Source organism: Parasteatoda tepidariorum, chromosome 6 (assembly GCF_982258835.1).
Source record: "Parasteatoda tepidariorum strain Cologne lab strain chromosome 6, Ptep-v5.0, whole genome shotgun sequence".
In the NCBI taxonomy this organism is placed as follows: domain Eukaryota; kingdom Metazoa; phylum Arthropoda; class Arachnida; order Araneae; family Theridiidae; genus Parasteatoda; species Parasteatoda tepidariorum.
Window position 1 is genome coordinate 19,332,868 of NC_141760.1, and position 14,560 is coordinate 19,347,427.

A 14,560-nucleotide genomic window follows, 5' to 3' on the forward strand; every position below is an offset into this window, starting at 1 on the left:
AGTTCCATCAAAAAGTCCTCCACGAAGGCAAACTTTGCCCAATACTCCATCCAGAAGTTGCCTTGTCTTCTGGCTTGGGTTCAAAATTATAAGGCTTCGGACTTGAACAATAGCAGTCGTAAACCCATTAAATTACGCCGGCTGTGCTTCAAAGGTTATAAAAAAAATTGGACTCTTTAATAAGTTATTAATGAGTGCAGGCGGTATTTTTAGACACAAATATATACTTTTATTGATTAAACATTAAATTGTTAAATTGCATTTGGATTTCTTGACTTTAATACATGGTGTGTGCCCCAATCTGAAAAATATCGTCACAATAGTTAAATCAGAAAAGAGTTTAAAATTTATGTTAAATTTACTTTTGGCGAGCTTTGTCATATCTTTTAATTTGTTTAACCAAAAAAGTTTTATACAAAAGTATTATTTTGTTTACATGAAGATATTCAGAGATAACTCCAAGCAGAAAAATATACCTTCATTGTTATTTATCACTTTAAACTGCTATTTAGGATAAAAAGAGTTATGAATTATGAGGTTACTTTTTTTAAAATTATGTAGTTTAAACTCTCAAAATACAAAACTTGAAAGAACCCAGCAAAAACAAATCTGTAGGTCCAGCTCCACAAAACTGCTGTTTGCCACCAGCTAAAGCGACGGGTCTGTGCCGGCAAAAGTCACTTTCAACTGTACTAAAGTGAATGGCTGGCCTTCTGTCGAGCCAACAATACCGGCCTATCGATGGCCGGTAGTACCTAACCCAGCAGTTACTGTCTAAAACGCGCTGGGTGAGTGATTGCCCGACATTTTCCAGTAGAGGGTAATCAATGAATCAATAATTGAGGGCCAGCAATTTATATACACCCAGCAGCATCCCTTTAGTTTATAGAGGTTTACGAGAGGTCATTGACCTAGTTACAGGAGTAATTAAAACCCACAAACCTAATTTTTATTTAATTCAATTAGCTAAATAAATATCTAGCTATCTAATACATTTCTGAATAAATTATTAATATATGAACTAAGAAAATATTTCTAGGTTAATTTTTTCATTTAAATTGTTTTATGCAAAGAATATTTTTTACACAGTTCAACCCCTTAGTCCTAAAGATTTGCTGTGCACAATCTATGCTTCCACTTATCAATACATTTTTAAACTAGGTAAACATATGTAATAATCTTTTCTTTAGTGATATTCTACTTAAAAGCAGAATAATAAAACTGCTGTCCAGAATTATGAAAATTCTGTATCTCACAAGTAATTTTTCAAGTTTTAACTTGAAGTCAATATATATGTCTATAATAGCTTGTAGTCAGTATATATATATGTTTTAAAATAAAAGCTGTGTTCTTAAGGAATCTAGTGATACTATTGTACCCTATACAAAAATAAATACAACATACAGCCGATAATATTAAGAGGCTGTCCAGAGATGATCATTTAGTGCGATACTGATCATGAATTCATGTTTTACTGATTATATTTAGTCTTGCAGCAAATTTAACAAAAAATAGGTGTATTGGACAAAAATGTACTAATGTAGCCAGTCATGTAATGAATTGAATGTACCCTGAAATTAGTTAAATGAATAATCAACATTGTCTCTTGCAAACATTTTATTATACAAAGACATATAAATACAAAGACATAACCTTAATCAATACAAATATTACACAAATTTCAATTTAATTTTAAAAATAATAAAAACAACAGAGAAATCATATCTTTGTCTACATAGAATCACTTGGAATAGCACAGAAGAGTTCTCCTGAAAGAGAGGATAATAAAATAAAAATTATGCAAATCGTATATTTTAAAAACATAAGTATTTTTGTGAAAATGAGCTTTTAAAACTAAAATTTCTATCGAAAAGTTTTTGCTTTTATCATTTCATTGATAAATTTTGACTCATCAAATTAGTCTTCAAATTAGTAACACCATGCAAAACATACACCTGTCTTATAATTTAGAAAGATTTTGAACATAAAATTCCTTTCTGAATGAAATTATTGAATATTGACTCACGAACCCATTAAGATTGACAACTAGTACATGAAAATCTAACTGTTAAATGAAAAGTTATTCAGGGTGTTTAATTTTGTGCTCACCTTTTCTCAGAAAATATTTAATTTTAAAAAACATGCAGTTTTTTCTTCATTAATTTTATGGTGCTCAATTTTATTGCATTTAATATTTAAAACAATTATGATATTCTAATGTAAATTATTGTTTCAAGGAAAGGTATAGAAGAAAAATTACTTTTAAATATATATTACTTACATGCACGAATGTATCAATAGTATTTCTTTTTCGCTTTACTTTCATGATTAAATTTTTAATTGTATACCCTTGACAAAAAAAATTTCAAAATTTACAACATTTTTCATATTAAAATAGGCATCAAAACAATAATATGTATTGAATTGAAACCAGAATTGAAACCATATGAAAAAAGGTTGCTCAAAATTTGCTAGTTAAAAAGGCAGATAATTTTACAATTCTGTAATAACTTTATAAATCAATAAATTCTTAAATTACTTTAATGGTGATGCTTTGTGAAATTAATATTTTCCTCATATAAAAAACACAAGAACTAGATAAGAATAACGACAGATTTGACCAATGTCACGATTTCCGTAATGTCTTTATATAACTGGTATAGATGTAAGACAAAAAATGAAAAGTTTACATAAATATTAATAACATTGTTTACATCTCTGATGAAATTTCTTTTCTTCAAATTTTTTTATTAATTTAGTTCCTTCTTTTAACAAAAAATATTTGTTAAATACTCCATTACTATGCCTAGGAATAAAAAAGGGAAAGGTGCTTCCTAAAAAAAAAAGGGTACACCGAGTTTTTAAAGGGCTTTTAATTAACACCGTAAATAGTTAACAAAATGTGTACTATTATGTAACAGCTGAATTCGATTCTTAACGACTGTAAAATTACCATCCTATACCTACTATTTTACATGTATATTTCAAAAAGTAGTTCTCACCCATTATCAAAATGAGAAAAATTTGTAGCTTACAAAGAAAAAAAACATGCTAATAGAAAATCATTGTGCAATAGAAAACATTGTGCAATAGAAAAAAATATTGTTAAACTTGAAGGCTTTTTCCATAATTTAAACTATTAACTAATAAACGATTAATTAAAAACAAATATTGAAAGGTACATATTTTTAAAAAAAATATTCATTTCAAATTTTTTTAAAAAATTAACCAGTTGAGAATTAACAAAGTAAATATTTGTAATGGTATCTGAATCAAACTTATTAACACGAATAATTTTAAAAGTGTGTAATCATCATTTACACATTAAATTTTTTAAAAGGAATATTATCAGACAGTGTCGTCAAAGGGCAGTGAGGACGGTTGGCCCTTCTCGAGGAGGTACACAGCATTTTTATTTGATACAGAAAAATTAGTTGTCATTTTCTGTAGATTAGAATAGCAGGAGTATTCTGTAGATTAGAATAACATTAACCACTTTCAACATATACTTTTCGAATTCTAGCAAATAAACTCTGTAATAGGATACACACATTATGGGCCACAAATAAAAAGAAACAAAACTTATTTAAATCTAATGAATAATTCAGAGAAAAATTAGACTGAAAACATTTAAACCTGTTTGATTGCCCAAGGACAGGAGCGTTACAATGGGCGTTTCCTTATTATAGACTTTTTTTCCTTTTTTTTTTTAAATTGCAGACATTGGGGGGTTGTCCCATTGGCCACAGGAATGCCAGAACTACTACTTTCTTCTCGTTACCCAGTGGGCACCTGTGGTGAAGCAGGGTCGCCCACGTCGCACAACCACAACCCGTTTATAGGGCGGAAAGTTAAAAAAGAATCTTTAAAAACTTCAACATTTCAATATGCAATTAAACTGGTTCTGATGTTTTTCATCTCGTTTAACTCATAAAATCGTAAGATTTCTATAATCTTTTTGCTTCTGTCGCACTTAAATGTTAGTTTAGAGATTCCTAATGTGTTTACATTTTAAACTTCTGTTTCAAGAAAACTTTTTTGTTTTTAAAAAGGTAGGTGTATATATTTTTGCCAAATAAAAATATTTTGTACTATTGAAGAATAGATAAATAAGTGAAATGTAGGTGTTATTAACATTATTTCTTAGTTACCATAAATTAAATTTACTTACACATTTTATTAAGAATTTTTTATTTGCATTTATTTGCTTGGACTAAAAAATTGTTCTTATCGCAAAAATTTTTTCTACCAAATAATGTCTTAGAAGGCATTCAATATTGTACAGGTTAGTTTCAAGATGCTTCAAATCAGTACTTTGTCGTTACTTTTTTTTTTCTCTTTAACCTACACGTTTTTAAGCTATGTTAACAAGGTAGGTTTTTAAATATGATTGTGTTTTCACAATCAAAATCTTACTGTACTTAATAAAATTTTTAAAAAAATATTTTATATACATCAATAAAATTTATAAATATAACACTTTTTTTCATTGAATAGGGAAGTGAACGATTAAAATGAAAATTAATAACCATTATTAAAATATAAAACTACATACAGTGACCAATCACTTCTGCGCCACCTCTTTTATGTGCCTTTTGCATATATACAAAGGTTTTCAAAGGCCCTTGATCATTATATAGGAAAATAATAATAATTATAATTCTTTATGCATCATTCAGAAAATAAATATTCCAATTCAGCACACAATTTTTTTTTAAAAGTCTAAAATTTTGATTTTATTTTTTGTTTAAATAGAAAAAAATAATCCCATTTTTTAGAAAAAGTTTTCAGTTTAAAGCAAATAAACAATCTTCGTTACAGATAAAAGGAAATAAGTTACTGGATCTAGTAATACAGTTCATTTTTCTTCCCTATGGGATTTTTTTCACCTTTATTGTTTCTACGAAGACATTTTTTTATATGAATTTGAATAAGGTGTCTTATCTATCACACCACCCACATTGAAACCACCATATATACCACCCATATGCTTTCAAAATTTATCTAGCAGTGTCTTTCCCACCACCAATTAAAACGTTAGTTTTTGGTCAAGGAATGTAAAGCTATAGCGATTACTATTACTCAGTTTACGCGAAAACAGAGATGAATTACGCGAAATCATTAAAAACAATTAGAAGGTTTAGCCGCTATTCACGACTATTTGTAGTTTTATTCAGCTATTGAAACTTTTCTATCTAGCTTTTCTTATTTGTATGAACTAAATGTTTTTAAAATCTTATGGACTTTTTCTCTTGGTCCCAAAGACTGAAGCATAATGAGAATTCACTGTATTTTATAAATGAATTCGCTTAATACATTAAAATGTCCCTAATCCTTCTTTAAAATCATAATTCAAATAATAATAATTAAAATAATACTTCTCAAAATAATAAATTATTTATGCACATCAAAGATTCTGCAGATGATAAAAGTAATAAAACTTACAGAAATTCATGGTGGACTGGCACAGGTTTACCAACATTTGAAGAGCTAAAAGGGAAAAAAAAGGGTCTTATTTTTATGTAAATATTAACTTGAGATATACAGTAAAAAAATTTTTCAGTAAACTTTTAGCAGAAATTTAAAAAACATTATACAACGGACACCCAGAAAGATTAAGTAAAAATTAGAATAATATTTTTTAGAAATTTGAATGAGAAAAATAACTTGCAGGCTACGAAATTTTATTAACAGAATCGTCATCAATAAAACAACAAAATTTTCTAAGTTCGCCTCTAGGATCACAAAATATAAGGTCAGCGTTTAAAATCTTCCAAAGAGTTAATTGAAATTTATTTTTTTATTTCCACTTAAAGATTCTCCACAAAAAATTATTGTAAATTTAGCTTTCGCTGAATCTGAAGCTTTTCTTATGTGCATGAAGTGCATAAGGGAGAATTCACTGCACTTTATAAATAAATTTGCTTTATACATTAAAATGTCCCTAATTCTTCTTTAAAATCATAATTCAAGTAATAATAATTAAAATACTACTTCTCAAAGTACCTAATATTAAATTAATTATGTACATCCAAGATTCTGCATATGATAAAAGTTAAAAAACTTACTGAAATTCATGGTGGACTGGCACAGGTTGAAAAGCTAAAAGGAAAAAAAAGGTCATATTTTTATGTAAATATTACCTTGTATACAGTAAAAATATTTTACGGTAAACTCTTAGCAGAAATTCAAAAAGTATTACCCAATGGACACCCAGAAAGATTAAATAAAAATTAAAATATTTTTTAGAAATTAGAATGAGAAAAATAACTTGTAGGCCAGGAAATTTAGAATGAGAAAAATAACTTTTCGACCAGGAAATTTTATTAACAGAATTGTCAACAATAAAAAAAAACACAAAATATAAGGTTAGCATTGAAAATCTTCCTAAGAGTTAATTGAAATTTATTTTTTTATTCCCACTAATAGATTCTCGGCAAAAAATTATTGTAAATTTAGCTTTTGCTGAATCTGAAGCTTTTCTTATTTGCATGAACTTACTGTTTTTTAAATCTTATACGCTTTTTCTCTTGGTCCCAAAGACTGGTGCATAAGTGAGAATTCACTGCACTTTATAAATGAATTCGCTTAATACATTAAAATGTCCTTAATCCTTCTTTAAAATCATAATTCAAATAATAATAATTAAAATATTACTTCTCAAAATAATATTAAATTATTTATGCACATCAAAGATTCTGCAGATGATGAAAAAAAAATAAGTTAATTGATAAATCATTTTAACTATTAATAAATTTAAAAATTTGTATCAGGTGAATTGGTTGGTAATAGTTGCTTTTCTCAATTTAATTTATGTAAAATAGAACAGTTTCACATAAAAGTCATTTTTGAAATTTAATTTATTTTGAAAAAAACTTTTCAAATTGATTATAATCAAATTTTTGTCGTTTCCATATGGTTCGCCCCCTAGTACAATAATTTAAAATATGTGCGTTTAAACCCTCACTTTGCTGTGGTCAGACTGACAGGCAAACAACAACTATTTTGCTCAAGCCAAAACAGATTATGAAAATAAAATAAGAAAATTATCAATAAAAAAAAGCGGCTAGATTTTTTCGTTAAGCCGTGTTTCAAACTACTCGTAAATTTACGTTTAAATTAGTGTTCAATGGAATCTAATATTAAAGCATATTGTTTATAATAATCTAATATAAAGCATATAGCACTTCCATACAAAGCTCAATATAAGGATTTGATATTTAGTTTAAGAAAAAAAAAAATTCCTTTAAGTGATAAGATGTAAGTTGTCAATGGAATAAGAGTTGAATTTGGAGCACTTCAGCTACTTGGAAAGTGAAGTTGATGAGAACAGAGACGCAGTACTTCACTCAGTTGGAAAATAGTAGAAATTTCAATTGCAAGTTACCATTGTTACAAACATGAAAGCGAGATAATTCAATAAATAATAAATACATTAAGTAATAAAACTTACAGAAATTCATGGAGGACTGGCACAGGTTTTCCAACATTTAAAGAGGTAAAAGAAAAAAAAAGGTCTTACTTTCATGTGAATATTAACTTGAGATATACAGTAAAAAAAATTTCACTTAACTTTCAGCAAAAATTTAAAAAGCATTACACAACGGGCACTCAAAACGTTTGAATGAAAATTAGAATAATATTTTTCAGAAATTAGAATGAGAAAAATAACTTGTAGGTCAGGAAATTTTCTTAACAGAATTGTCAACAATAAAACAACAAAATTTTCTAAGTTCGGCTCTAGGATCACAAAATATAAGGTTAGCATTGAAAATCTTTCAAGGAGTTAATTGAAAAACTTTTATTTCCACTGAAAGATTCTCTGCAAAAAATTATTATAAATTTAGCTTTCAGTGATTTGGAAGCAGTTATAACTTGTTTTCTCAATAGAATACAAGTTAAATTTGAAGCACCTCGGCTACTTCGAAAGTGGTCAAACATCCTTTTAAGAAGTTGTATTTGTAAATAAAATGGTATTATATTCTGTCTATAGCGGTCAGGAAATGATTGTAATTTAAATTGTCAACAAGTACAGAGCTCCTGTAGATTTTAGTACTCTAACTAGTCGAAAAGTAGAAATTTTGATCGCATGTTACCAATACGAGTGCGAGTTCATTAAATTAATAATAAACACAGCAAGAAATAAGAAAACCTATAGAAATTCATGGAGAGCGCTAACAGGTTTTCTAACATTTTTAAAACTAATAGAAAAAGAGTTGTTTGTTATTTTTATTGAGTATGAATTTTGTTTTCATATTGTATTGAACTTTTATATATTTTTGTAATCCCTATAAAAATCGGGCATTATTTTATATGAATATTAACTTGAAATTCACAATAAAAACATTATTCACTTAACTCTTAACAAAAATTATGAAGTAACTTAACATTGATTTCAAAATATAAAAGAATTCTGTAATATTTTTTTTTTTTGTTTAAGTGGGGTTAGCCAATATACAATTAAGTATGAGCAACTGCGTGCTAAAAAACTTTCCATAATCTATATTTTTTTTAGGTTGTTTAAGAATTCACAGCACGACTCTTCGCAATTATTTATATTAACATGTACAAATAAATTTTTCATCTTAATTTAAACTATTTAGTATAAATTATTAAACCTTTACCTATTTTTACACTTGAATTTAGCTCAAAAATTTCATTAAAATGAAATACATATAACAGAAACAAATTTTAATATTACTAACAGCAATTAGTTAACTAAAATCTAAATATTATTTAACATAAAGAAATAAGTTTTAATGAAAATTCTTGATTATTATACAAACCTATTTTCATAATATACTTAGATAAACCTGATTTATATCATATGCTACAACATATTATGAATTGCACTTAAAGAGTCATCATACAACAGAATTTATATTTGTTTTTTGCGTGCTACTGCTCGATTGTCGCTAAAAATTTGGCGGCGATCTTGGTGTTGATAAAACATTTGTCTGTACATTTTCATTGAATTAAATTTAATATTTTTTATTATTCTATCTTAGAAAGGTGTTAATTATGATGTATTAATTGAATAAAGATGATTGCCAATCTAAAACATAGCGCCAAAACAGCACTTCAAACGCGGTTCTTTGTAAACCGAAATCTGCACGTCGTAAACATATTTGAACAATAGTAAATCAAAAATGATTAAAATAATAACTTCAATGTAATAGAAAAAAATAAAACCTTACCTTTTTTGAAAATTATAAGAATCCAACGTGCTTCTTTTTCTAAACAATAAATTCACAGTTACAGTTACTCGCTCGACCGCTTCACTGGCGGTAGCAGACAACTTTAACTTGGTGGCCCATTGGGTAGATTCAGACTGACGGGATGCGGCTGTTTGTAATGTACAGGCCCAACACTTCCTACAATGTTGGCAAAAGTTCATAGGGTGGCCCAGCAATCAACCCAGCTGACAGTAATTTGCACCTTCACTTTTCAATCAGTACCGTCAGTAATTTCGAAGATGGCCAGAACTTAGGTTTTTGCTGGGAAATGATCTCACGGAAATGGTCTCACAGATTATGAGTAAAAACAATAAAAATGACGTATTTCAACAATTTTATTTTCCAAATATTATTCACAAAAATTCAATCACGAGATCAAAAGTTATTCAAGTAATTATTTTTTAATTTTTGTTAACACTGTACATAATAGTTCAAAAGAAAATCATTAAAAGTGTTTAGTTAATAATTGGTTTCAAATGTAAATTTGAATAAATTTGAATTAATTCTTAATTAACTCAGTTGTCCTTTTCCGATAAAAGAAATGAAATATTAAAATGAAGGAGTCAATTGCGGAATTGCATTCATGAGCTTTGCTTTTCAGCTCAAATTTAGAGATAAATATAATATAATTAATTACATAAATTATGGACAGTAAATATTTTTTAGTAAGATCCACTTTAAGTAGCGTTCATAAATTAATAAATCAGTATATTATTAAATAGTAACAAATAAACATAAAATATTGGATGTTGAAGGTTAGACAAGTTTAGAGATAAGTTTATTAAAATAAATCAATTTTATTTACAAGATCTTTCGTTGCTAGCTTTATTCAAGGTATATATATATATATATATATATATATATATATATATATATATATATATATATATATATATATATATATATATATATATATATATATATATATATATTCTGTTTTCAATAATCCATGAATTTTCTTAAAATTAGGAGTTATTTTCATTTTGGGGGAGGGGTTGATGAAAAACCACAAACTATTATTGACGATAGTGACGCTTAATCCATAGTAATAGGTAACTGGTTTTTGTGGTAATGGGAACCTAATATACTTATAGGATTGACTAATATGAGAACCAGTCTATCTTCTTTTAATATTTTTAATCAAAAGTTTTGCTTAGTTGATAATAAATTAGGTAATTATTTTTTATTTAAAAAAAATGTTGCGAAAGGCATAAAATTGAATCATATTTTTTTCGAAATACAATAACATAACACATACAAAAAGAAAAAAAATTATGAAATTAAATGAAAAGCAGAATTTTTCAATGAATTGTTAACATAAAAAAAAAGTGTAGCGTATCTCGGAAGTTACAAATAGCTCCATTCGTCACTCCTTGATTCACAACTATCATTCGTAGGTATAAAAAGAGGTTAACGGCATCCGAATAAACAAACAATTAAATGCCTAAACCCATGTAACCCATCTCTTTCCTAACATCTTAACAGAAGTTATTTTTTCCTAAAGCCCCCTCTGAAGAATTCGGCAGAGGAAGATGAGGGTAATCTGCGGTTACAGGGAGGCGATCTCTGTGGTGACAGATAAGTGACAGCTTTTCTCAGGAAAGATGACTTCGGTGATGGGTAAGGGGTGATAGAAATAACCTAAAACCATCCACCCGATTGTATCACTGGGGTCGTCTAGAATTATCTTGAAGCTTCCGACATGTCGATCGTTCTTATCATTAACCTTAAGATTTTTTTTTCCTCCAGGAGGATGGAGATGAGATGTTGTCTTATTGCGTGGTTTGGAGACGATGTTAGAATGAATGAGATGTGGAATTGTTGATTAGCTGTCGCAGAAAACATGCTCTTGCGCTTCATTATATTTAATTAGGGAAATTTGAGTTCTATGTTGCTGGTTTTAAATTCTTTTATTTTGGCATGAGATGTTGTATTGGCGTGAAAAGAAAAATATTTCCTGAATGGAGTTGTATATATGTTTTTTCATTTATTGTTTTCTAGTCTTATGGAATCATAAAATATTTATTTAAATAAATATTATATTTATTAATATTTATTTAATGTTTATTTTTATTATATAATTATTATTAAATATTATCATAAAATCTTATTTAAAATATTTATTTTTCCTTAAAATATTTATTTATCATTAAAATATTACTTTACTATAATAGCTGTTTTAAATCTACAGATTCTGATTCTCCATAAGAAAATTTTAGTTTTATTTCTTGTCTGTAAATTTTAAATCACCGAAATTTAACTGTTTGCCCTAACTCACTAAATACGTTAAATGCAGAAACTCTATTCCAAACCCTGTTAATTAAAAAAGACTGGGAAATTATCGAACAATAAAAAAACACAGTAGATAACGAAGATCTACTAGATAACGAAGTATGAACAAGGAAGATTATTAGAATTGCAAGGAAAACGCAAAGAGGTGGAGACGAGTTAAAATCATTAATAGGTTGTAACGCAATAAAAGGTTTGCGTTACAACTTATTAACGTTTTTAACTCTGTCAATATTACAAATCATAATTACAAAGGTCATATTCACAAAACTTGGTCATTATTGCAAAGAAAAATGTAATTTAAATGTAATTTTAATGCACTATGGCTAGTATAATATGCCTGAGATAAGTGTTTTAGAAATTTCTACACTATAAACATTTCTGGACCAAATGACAGTAGATTATGACATCCGTAAAATTCATTTTGCCATAAAATATATTTCTAACGTAATTGTCACAGTAATACTTATTTAATTTCAGCAATTCAGTGATAGAACAAATGCATAGATAATAGATCTATTGCTGTAGTTACTCCAATTTATCATATGCTTATGCTAATCAAGAAATAATCTTCTCCTATAGCAGATTTAAATGAAAACAAGTTAAAGGCAAAAATAACTGTATCAAATTTTGTGAAAATTATAGTAAAACAGAAATTTCAAATTCACTACACAATTTCGGAAATGAAACACTCACTTTTGACGATTCAGCTGTCTTAGAGCTGTATTTCGTTAATTTTGAGAATTATTTCGCCTCGAAATCACGTGATTTGTGACAAAACGCGAACTCTCAAATTTATGACGAAAATATTTCCTCAATTCATAACCTTATAGTAGTGCATTGTGGGAGATAGTTAACTGGATTGACGAAACTGGAACGAAGACTAGACGATCTAAAATTAAGCTACGAAATAAGCCGACCGAAACGTAAAGTGGCCAAGGAGTTGGCCTCGTACTAGGAAGGTCCCGGGTTCGAATATTACTTTGAACATTGATGAAATTTATCTCTCTGTTCTATCTATTATTCTCATGATGTTAGGGTAATATTGATTTACGTGTATGGTGCCCACGATGAAGTGATTACTTGGAAAGTTATCACTTATTATATTTAATTATACTATATTATATTATACTATATTATATTATACTTATTATATTATATTATACTATACTTATTATACTGTATTAAGCACTGCAAGGTTGTTTGTCGTTTTCTTTTCTTCTTTTTTTTGAAAAAATAGAACACGAAATATTTCTTTAATTTTGACGAAATTCGTTTCCTCGAAGAAGCGACTTTAGTTACTTCGTCAATTTGAGGAAATATTTGCTCAGAGCATATACGAGGAAACGGTTTTGTCAAAAAAAAAATCGTGATGTTTGAATATCCATTTTCTACAGTTTAAACTGATAGAATATTTTTAACTAAATATTACGATTCTCGTAACAAAGTGCTGATATTTCAAGCGATTAACATTTAAATAAAAATATATGCAACGCAAGAAAGAGGAACGATTCTTGCATGAATGTAACCCTTTACTGGAAAAAAAAATAAATCAAATAAAAATTGAAAAAAAAAAAATAAGAAAAATAAAACATCAGAGCTCCATGATCGTTTCCTAAATCTCCCGAGAAAACTGTGGAGAACATGAGATGAGGGAACATACCTCAGAGTCCAAGAACAGTCCGTCATCTATCAATGTCAGCCCACCCCCCATCCCACTTTAAAATACCCCCGGAGAGCACCTGAACTTAAAAGTATTTTTCTCTTTCCCCTTTCTTGCCTTTTTGCAATGTAACAGCAAAGTCAATTTTTTTTTCATGCCATACTTTGTCTCTTTCTCGTGTGCACACAGATCAATGGTTATGTGATTAAGTGACGCACTGTTGAATACATAGTCTCCTGAGTAAATATTACAGAATGTCCCTCTACGCTCCTCGTCAAGTCGTTTCCAGCAGATGTTTCTTTTTCATCTGCATTAGAGTGGACAAAATAATGAAATTTCAGCTATGAATTCGATATGCAGTAGAACTTTATTTACAATAACAGACGGAATTGACATTATAGTGAGATTTTCTTCATAAGCAAACATACATTTATTTCAAAAATAAAATAATAATAAAGAAGATTATATAGACGTATTTATCCTTTTCTCTTTCATTTTGAACAACTATTTTGATTTTAAATACTTAGTCTACTTTTGAAAATAGATTTTATTTTATGAAAGACGTTGAACAACCAACACGTTTATGATTATCAATTTTTAACTCCGTAGCTTCGTAATTTTGAACCCAACCTAAAAGACAAGGAAATTTCTAGATCAAAAATTGAGGAAAACTGGCCATCGTGGATGACTTTTTGATGGAACTAACCCTTATTTAAGTTAAATGGACAGGTAAATTGCGGAAATCTCCTAGTAGATATATGATCAATAAGCGGATAATTCTCATGAAAGTGAGTGGCAGAATTTCTATTTTGACAGATATTTTTTTTCTTTTTTTGCATTATCTTTCTTTGCGCATTTTTCTTACTTTCAAAATACATTATCTTAAATTTCAAAGTAAAATTGTAGTATCAAATTATTTTACAAATTAAAACTTTATTGTAACCTCTGATCAAAGTTCAGGAGATTTTAAGCACAGTTAATTTTAATCAACGTGCAAAGAGCACTTGGTTGGGAAATTTTTATATTATATACAAATTCCATAAGTTGATTTTTCGAAAATATTTTAACATCCGAAAAATAAAATGTTTTTGTTGAGGTCAGTTATAATTTTTAAGTCCCTCTGAAGACTTTTAAATCCCCTTGAAATAAAGACGTCTTATTTTTTTCCTTTGTTTTTAGAGGAAAAGATCATTGTAACATTGAATTCTCAAGTGAATTCTCAAAAATTACGAATTTCTGATTAATACTCCATGAGATCTCTTTGTTAAACTCAAGAGATTACTATCTAAATTTGTTTGAAGACACAAATATTAAGAAAATCATTAGTATTGGTGCAATATGCCGTTTTGTACAATTGTTCTGAAACCACGAT

General features: G+C 28.0%; 1 protein-coding gene and 1 long non-coding RNA gene across 4 annotated transcripts in view; both read right to left on the reverse strand.

Moving 5' to 3' along the window:
- Positions 1-14,560, reverse strand: part of LOC107440233 (uncharacterized) — a 513,892-nt gene that overhangs the window by 238,585 nt on the left and 260,747 nt on the right. The gene's annotated exons all lie outside the window — the stretch shown is intronic.
- Positions 1,600-9,288, reverse strand: LOC147807666 (uncharacterized). Of its 2 annotated transcripts, XR_015434547.1 has the most exons (4): positions 9,198-9,288; positions 6,069-6,102; positions 5,446-5,490; positions 1,600-1,769 (listed from the first exon to the last, which is right to left on the reverse strand). It is a non-coding gene; the product is annotated as an uncharacterized LOC147807666 (long non-coding RNA). The 2 variants fall into 2 exon arrangements; XR_015434546.1 differs by lacking the exon at positions 9,198-9,288 and having other exon boundaries at positions 6,069-6,197.